The 9,224-nt window shown below is 36.3% G+C and overlaps 1 long non-coding RNA gene across 1 annotated transcript; it reads left to right on the top strand.

Annotated features, from left to right (window-relative positions):
- Positions 1 to 1,671: 1,671 nt before the first annotated feature.
- On the top strand, positions 1,672 to 8,126 carry LOC107666782 (uncharacterized). Its single transcript, XR_001631719.1, has 3 exons — positions 1,672 to 1,738; positions 3,616 to 3,856; positions 7,630 to 8,126. It is a non-coding gene; the product is annotated as an uncharacterized LOC107666782 (long non-coding RNA).
- Positions 8,127 to 9,224: the final 1,098 nt, after the last annotated feature.

Below are 9,224 nucleotides of genomic sequence, written 5' to 3'. Positions count from 1 at the left end.
CCATAAAAAGGGTCAAAATGTATATACACTACCATACCATTTTTTTTTTGCTATTTTTTTATCAACTTCTAGGTAAATATCCATTTTGAAATAATAATAATAATAAAAAGTTCTAATACATGTTCTTGCCTTTTAATTCAGCAAAGATGTCCCAGCCAACATAAAAGCGGCCTTTTTTGGAAATGATAGAGTCCTTCTACTTCCTGAAGACCTTGTAATCCACCGGGGGCTGAAGACACAACAATGGAATGTTAATAAATAATAATAATAAAAAAAATAAGTGTGTAAATGAATGCATCTAAATTATACTATGAAAATATTTTGTACATAATGTATTCAACTTCATGGATTGTATTTTGATTTTTTTGCTGTATTTGTATTGAAATCAGGTCTATGCTCGATTTGTCCAAAAATGTGGACTATTAGATGTGGAAATATTTCACTCTTCTCTGAAAAATGCACCTGTGGTTTCAGCATTTGGCAGGAGTAGAGACAGATGCTGTGCATGCGAATTTATGATGTAGGACGAGTCACGTGGCCCACTTTGAAAAACTCCATCTGTGTCTTTAAAAGCATGAGAAAGCCATGCCACTTCTGTTCTCTTTTCACCGCAAAAGTTCAAGCTTTGTACCGGACTCTGTAGTTCACAAGTTCAGCCGTTATATTTAGGGACTGATTTCAGCGCTGCTTTATCTGCCTTTATCTGAGTTTTGTTCCTATTTACATTCCCATATTTCCATGAAGGAGTTTTGATTGGTCACACGCTTACACACATGCTGGTGGTAAGGCAAGCTCAACACATTTCACTTGTTAATAAGAGACAGCGTACAAAGTGGAAAATGTGAACCGTGTCTGACTGTGGCACGTCCAGCCATTACGTCTGCGCTCAGACACCACTAACCCTCTTTGGCTGTTGCACACCCTGCAAAAAAATAAGCTAGTAGAAACACAAGCAACATGTTGGCCATGATGTTCAGGCAAAAATTATCTTCAAAGTTTCTGCAAGAAAATAAGCCTTGGATATAATGGCTTCCTTCTCACACATTACCTGCTATCCCGCGTATAAATTCGCCTCTGACGTTTCTTCTGATCCAGCTGGCTAATACAAATGTCTTCAGCTTTCCTTCGCGCTCTCATCTCTCCTCCCCCCTCACTCTCCTTTGGGTTTGTGTCACGGTGATGGATTTAACCCAAATAAACTAATTTATCTTTCAATTAGTGCCAGCCCCATAATATGGTGTGGATTATGAAGTAATCCAGGCGCTGAGCTCTGCGAGGAGGAGTGGGACCGCACCTACACTGAACAAAATTATTGCACATTTTAGAGTGGCCTTTTATTATGGCCAGCCTAAGGCACACCTGTGCAATAATCATGCTGTCTAATCAGCATCTTGATATGCCACACCTGTGAGGTGGATGGATTATCTCGGCAAAGGAGAAGTGCTCACTAACACAGATTTAGACAGATTTGTGAACAATATTTGAGAGAAATAGGCCTTTTGTGTACATAGAAAAAGTCTTAGATCTTTGAGTTCAGCTCATGAAAAATGGGGGCAAAACCAAAAGTGTTGTGTTTATAATTTTGTTCAGTGTATTTAAGCACTCGTCGTGAAAATCGCCCGCTGCTGACAACACAGCCAAATGTGCTCGTCATCGCTGGTGCTTTCATGGAGCGTTTCCTCTGGCTGATTTGAAATTTGACTATTATCATTATTCTGATTTATTTGCTTGGCTGTGGGTGAGTAATGCGGTCATGGGGTGGCAGGGTGTGAGTTTCAACTCCAAATGTTCAGGTACTGGGCCACTGTGCCTGGCTATTAATCCCAGCCATCTGTAGAAAAAAAGGCCAGTGTCACATGTGTGTGGTCTTTCTGGGTTTTATTTTCACTTCTAAATGTTCAGAATAACTGAAATGTAAATGTTTTCAAAACAAAACATTATTAACAAAGTTATTTTATGTCGAGTCAGTTTCATGTAAGACTAATACCTGGAGAGAGCTATCTGTTAGTGTTCCCATTCATCTTCATGGCAGTTGTTCGACTGGTGCAGGAGCCCCTGAAAGTATGTGATTAGTGTTGATATTGCTTTTATACAACAGCTCATTGAACAAAAAGTCAATATTGAGAAACCTACATCTATTACCTCTGCCTCTAACTACATTTTTGCAAAACTCCAAAATGTACATACAGTTCACTGTGCAGTTGATATGAACAGTAGTGTCTGTGAGTAAAACACTTACAAACTTTTTTGTAATGTATACTAATACATTTTGATATTTACATCACATAATCAGCTCCATATGTCTGGGTTTTCTTAGTAAACTTGCTTGGTAGTTCACCTGGTAAAGCTGTGCTTTTGATGGCAAACACTTGAGTATAAGTCCAGTGAAACATGAGTCACCATAAAAGAGCTAAGACTGCTGTGATATGTACAAAACATGCACAATAAAACATTGTCACGTTAATCTGAATATGCTTTTAGTGCTACTCACTGGACATTTCAAATTAAAAAGTGTTGCAAAATGTGCAAGAAGGACCATAATATCAATATCACTTGCCACAGGCAAGTTTTGGGTTGCTGTTTAAGTCACTTTGTGTGTTATTGTTCTGCAAATGGAAGAAGAAAAAAAGTATTAAAAAATTGGAACAAGATTACTGTAGTCAGAAGAGAGGATCTCTTAGCAGCTGTATTAGAAACATCCCTGCAGTAGTTTACTAGTTTTTGTAATTTAATACCAGGATAAAATAACACAAATTACAGTACATTTTTAAAAAGCAAAATATAGCAACACTTTGCAAGATTTATAATGCTAATTATTGCGTAAATGCCTCAAAATAAAAACAAAAGTTCCAAACAAAGCTATAGATGAATTATCCATAGTGCTGCAGTCGAATTCCTGAATGTGTTTTTGAGCAAAACAGTTTAGTAAATGATTCAATGATTCACTCATAAAGATGTGAAGAATGAATAGGTTTGTTTGACTTCATGCGGCGCCACAAAGATCAGCTGCCGCCTGACAAAAGCAATGCATTCTGGTTAGAAAATTTGTCCGACTTTGATCGGCGCTGCAGCTGCCTTACGATCACATGTGCCATCAAAGTACCAGGACAGCAAAACGAGACCAGCCGCCTAGGTCAGGCACTGCAGTTGCTTAAAATCGGCTGTGAGAGCCTCGATGACAACACGCTTTATTCTCATTGGTCAGATTCTGTGATGACAATGATGACGTGTGTTTCGGGTTTATTTTAACATCTTCAATTCCAATAATGCTCACTGTGTTTTATAACAGTAAAAGCTTTTTACTGTAGTCTCAATGTTATATTAAGTCACGTTTATAAAAAAATACTGTTAAAAGCATATTTACCCCCACTTTATTGGTATTTAAATAGTATTTGTTTATATTGAACTTTATTCTTGAACAGATGGCGCTGTATTAAGCAGTATATAAAAAGTGTTTCTGTTGCTCATGAAAACGTTTCTGAAAAACGACTGTGTATTTGACAAATATTGCATTTAATTCACTTAATCTGTGATAGAGTATGCAAACACCGCGCAAGCCTCACTACCAGGAGCTGAAAGTGTCTGGCTTGACCTCCGATCTTTTTTTTTTTACAGTCTATGGGCTTGACGTCTCGCCAGCCGGTGGCAGGCTAGTGTAGTTCATCTCGAACAAGCCTAACCAGTGTGTTTAAACCTAAACGAATCGGTTGAACGATTAATCGACTCGTTTAAAAAGAGAGTCGCTTGCTGCCACCTAGTGGTGCAACAATGCAACATGCCGAAACAGTCACCGCAAAACCAAACAGACAAGAGGAGTGAGATATCAACACTCGGAACGCCTCACTAACAATCAAATGTAAGTACAGGAACTAAAGGTTGTATATTAAAACATAAGCTAACCTTTGTGGTTGTAACACTGCACGCTTACAAATCACCCTTTTACCATTCACATAATGTAGTGAAAGAAAGAAAAAACACACTTTTTTTTATAACCATATTCTTTAACAAATGAATATTAAAATAAATACTGCACTTATAGTGTCCAGAATGAGCACATGAACTTGTCATTAACTCGTACTTTAACGGGAAAATTCCGTTCGACATCGCAAAAACCTCTAATGAATTTGAATGAGGACTCTATTTGTTTTCCATGTTTTATTTATTTTCTTGCTTTTCCCAGTAAATTAAATCGACCTCACCAATGCCTATATTAATCCTGAGTAATAATACATCGCCCTGCCATTCTGATTATGTTCGTGTTGCAGAGCTGTTCGTTATTGATTTCCCCCCTCCCTTTTTCCCTCTTCACCTTTCCTTTTAACCTCCCCTCCCCGTCTTCCCTTGTTTAAAACTTTAAAAGAGTAGTTCACCCAAAAATGAATTATTTCGTCATGTACTCACCCTCATCATGTTTTACCAAATCCGTATGATTTCTTTTTTTAAATTCCACGAACATAAAGGCGATTTTCTAGGAATATCCTGTCACAAAAGCATCATAAATAAGCTATATGATAGCTTATTTGTGTGAGGACCACACTAATATTTGTGATTTTCACATTATATATATTGAGCATTTCTTTGCAAGATCATAATAGATGGAATGCCTGATTTGTGACTAAATCATTTTTATCATTTAGAATAACTATTTGTCAATTTGCTAAATGTACTCACCCTCAGGGCATGTAAGATGTAGATGAGTTTTCTTCATCAGAATAGATTTTGAGAAATTTAGCATTACATCACTTGCTCACCAATGGATCCTCTGCAGTGAATGCATGGGTGCCATCAGAATGATGGTACAAACAGCTGATAAAAACATCACAATCCACAAGTAATCCACATGACGCCAGACCATCAAATAACGTCTTGTAAAGTTAATTACATGTGTGTATGTAATAAACGTTGTTGCTTCTGGGTCAAATGCGAGTCCTCTAGCTATACAGCAAATTTGCTTTATACAGTGAAAGTTTCATCATCACTGAATCAGGAGAGAAATATGCACAGTGCAAGCATTGTTTACAAACGAATCATGAATATGAACATTTTGATGTGAGAGGACAACAGCTGTATGAATTACTTGTGAATTATTATGATGTTTTTATCAGCTGTTTGGACTGCAGAGGATCCATTAGTAAGTGATGTAATGGTAAATCTGTCCAAATCTGTTCAGATGAAGAAACAAACTCGTAAGTAAATCTTAAAATTTTAAATTTTTGGTCAACTATTGCTTTTGCATCCCTTTAAAAAGGATGCAAAAGCTTTAAAAGCTCCATTTATGACATTGGCTGTGAGAAGAGTGCTCACAAAATTATTAAAAACCTCCCCTTGTATGCGGGTTTGGAACAAGACGAGGTTGAGTAAATTATGATAGAATATTCATTATTGGGTATTGCTTTAAGGCGTCTCTGTCATTTTGTGCTCTTAGCTCGAATCCTATTAGAGTCTTCTGGTGGGTGGCGCACAGGTCTTTAAGAGAGACTGACAAGAGCTGCAATACAGGGTGACTGTGACCTTTTACTGTGCCCTCCTCCTCTGCTGGTCTCACAGCCTCCCATTTAAAAGTCTCCACTTTCCTCTGACCTGTGGCTTTACTTTGACGTCCTTCATATTGGTTCATTGCACCAAGTCTGCAGGAGTGTTATTTTCCCCTTGCCCTGCATAACTCAAATACCTGACTCTCATCCGAGTGGGCCGGAGATCCTTGTGGCACTTGTTTGGCAGAGTGAACTCAAAATATACCAGTTTCCCTGCAGTTTTTTTTTTCTCCTGATAGTGAGATTATAGTATCTGTAAGACATGGCCTTTCAGCTGTGGTTAAAAAGTAAAGTCTCCACCCTCTGTCAACATGATGGGAGTGAATGTGATATTTAGACCAATGCTGGCAATGCTTTTAAGTGGATCAGATTAGTTTTAAAAGTCTGTGTAAAAGTCACAGAGAAGGAATTTGGAAGGAATCAACTGCAGTGCCGCTCATATTTGCCAGATCATTTTGTTCCAGAACATTCTCTGAAATATCTACTTGTCAGAGAGGTTTTCTGGCGAAATTCTTGAGAAGTCCGTTGTATTTATAGTAAGGCTGTAAATTCAATGCTACTTTAGTGATTATTTCATTATTAATAATAATATAAATAATGTAATTTTTTTTTAACATCATTGATCATTCTTAAGCCCTTGTTTATATATATATATATACACACACACACACACATATAATACGTAATAAGGATTATTTCATTATATATATTGACTTGATTTAATGCTTTCATATGCCACAATAATGTGATTTTTTTTCCAATCAATTCACATCTGTAGTTTATAGTCACGTCTGAATTTTATAGTCCTTGTCCATTCCAAAAAGTGAATGGGACTTTCGGGAAAGTCTGGAATGTTCTGTGCAACTGCTCTATGACATAAAAAAGACTCGAATGTGTAATATGTGTTGAATCACATTTGATGCAAAGAGCAGGTTGGAGCCACTGTTGTCCTACAGCGCTTATGATTCAGTGTGTTTTTGGCCGTCACTCTCACCATGTGACTGTGAATTTTCCTAATAATGACAAGACAGAAAAGTATGTGAGTATATAGAGTGTCTTAAAAGGGGCACTGAAACTTGAATTTGAATGACACAATCTAGTGCTTTTCAGATTGAGCAATGTATTATAGAGAAAGGACAAAGAATTATATGGATTTACTTACTATTTGTATCAGTTTGGTCAGGCTTTGAAGAACTTGGTGCGTTGCTTTTAGATAGATCAAAGATGAGGAAAAAAAGAGCAGAAGCACATAAACTGTGAAGGGCAACACAATGTGAGGAGAATGAAGTCTTTGCCAGTAAAATTCATCCTCAAGGATAGTGTCGCTATAGAGAAACTGGCACAGATAGATGTGCCAGTATAGAGTCCTTCATTGTGCTCTGACGCACTTTGTTAAATGTCCTGCACAGCATGTAACAATAACAAGAAACATTGCAGTTCAAGTTTCTGAAGCATTTTATCAGTAATAACCTGAATGTTCAAACTAGGTTTGTTAGGTAAGCATCACATTATTAGTACTACATTTCTTTTAAACTTCTGCAGGTAACAGCCCATATATTTTTTGCTATGAGCATAAATTAAATTGCGCTATTACCTTTTTAAAGTAAATGAACGATTTTTGCCTGCCAGACAATAACACAGGCATAAAATCCTAAAGGGGGAACCAAGCCATTTGACTTGAGCTTTTAAGAAAACACCTAAATATATTTTAGTTAATTTCATTTTAGTTAATTTAGTTTCGTAATTTAATTTATTTTTGGCATTATAAATTAAAACTGAAATAATGAATGAAATAATACATTAAATAATTTATTTATTTTTAAATTTCAGTTAATATTTAAGTAAAAAAAATTAAACTTTTTTGTGGTTTTAGTTTTGGTTAACTATAATAGTAGTGCATCAAGATGTAAGCATGCACTGTAATTTTTATAATAAAACAAACTAATTTCTGGAGTACTTTTTACAAGAAAATACTATTTCAGTCTTTCTAGAATTTAACGTTTAATTGAATGTGTTACTGACCATTTATAATTATTTGTGAAATTTACTAGCAATTTCTGAGTAAAAGTTATTTCTCCACCAAATATTTTTTCAGTGTGTGCAGCGCTTCACGGGAAATTATCACTGGAGTTGGGTCATTTCATGCTGCGTGACTCTTCAGGAAGTGAGTAAGGCATCGCACATTCACTCTTTCATGGAGAGCCAAAAAGGCTCTGAGCAGCAGGGAAATTTCGGGAAGACAAAATTCAGAAAGACACGGGGTAAAAGATGATTCACCCTGAGGAATTTAGAGCCACCGCAATACTGACCAAGACAGAGAATGTGAGGGAGGGAGAGAGAAACAAGTGAAGAAGATGAAAGGATAAATGGAATCTTCCCACAATTCCACAATTGTCATTTTAACCAGGCCAATCCCCCTGGAGGCATTTTACTTACTGTAGGGCAGGGCAAGATTGTGACCTTTGTAATGTCACAGTTCCTGGATCAAATACAGCCCTGACATCACATCCTTCATCTTTCAGCCAGCATGCCAGATCTGTAACCACCCTCCATTAGTCCCCTGTGGGTGCATGTACATGACAGCAATTTTCCTCCGCGTCAATAAATCAATATGTGCTCTGTGCACGATTCATGCGACTCTTCATTTACTACAAGGAATGCTTTTCATTCTATTTGTGTTGCAAAGAAAAAGCTAACACATAGGCTCCATAGCATGCACTGAATTGGATAAAAAACTAACTTCTCAACCTTTGATGAATTACATTCTGTAGGTATACAGGAGTAAATTCATTCCTAGATATACTACACCCACCCTTGACCTTCAAGTCAACAATCAGGTGACAAATAAACCACAAGGAACAGCTTTCTTGTTACCTATACTTGAAAAAAAGAGCTACCTGCCTTTTTTTCAATGTCAAAACATTGTAGAATGCTATTCTGTTCCAGTGGGTCCACATTTTCAGTGACCTCACAAAAGAATGATCAATTTTACTTTTAGCAATGCATTTTTATATATTTTTTATATTTACACTACAGTTGAACTGTTTGAGGTTAATACAATTTTTTTTTTAAGAAATCGATACTTTCAGCAAGGATGCATTAAAATGTTCAAAAGTGACAGTAAAGAAATTCATGTTGGAGAAGATTTCTATTTGAAATAAATACTGTTCTTTTAAACTTTATCAAAATTATAAATAAATAAATAAAAAATAAATAAAGTGTATCAGAATTCTGAAAAAAATATATTTTGCAGCACAATTGTTTTCAACATTAATAATAAGATGCTTAAAGTCTCTTGTAAAGTAATTTTTGTCATTTTTACAAAACTCATACATGTGTATTAGCCAGCTAGACAACATTATCTTGGTGACAAATCAGCAGAATTTACAACAACAATGTATAATTCATCACAGAAAACCAAACACTGATGTACAAGATGTACGATTTTCAGTAGAAATGCAGCACTGGCCCAAAAGGACAAGTGACAGCCTTGTTCTTTAAAATATAATGTCAACAACTGGAATATGATCAGCATATGAATCATGATTAGCTCAGATCTTTTTGTTTGGTCCGAGTTAATTGTGGCTCTCTATAATAATGTCTGACATTTACGACCAACTCCCAAAACATTTTGTGGAAACGTGCTGCCCTCTGAGGCGTAAAAGTGCATCTCCCTTCCCTTTGCGGATA

The sequence above is a fragment of the Sinocyclocheilus anshuiensis genome, unplaced genomic scaffold (assembly GCF_001515605.1).
Source record: "Sinocyclocheilus anshuiensis isolate Anshui unplaced genomic scaffold, SAMN03320099.WGS_v1.1 scaffold267, whole genome shotgun sequence".
NCBI lineage: Eukaryota > Metazoa > Chordata > Actinopteri > Cypriniformes > Cyprinidae > Sinocyclocheilus > Sinocyclocheilus anshuiensis.
Note: the sequence above shows the minus strand (reverse complement) of the source record. Positions and strands in the feature narration are given on the sequence as shown.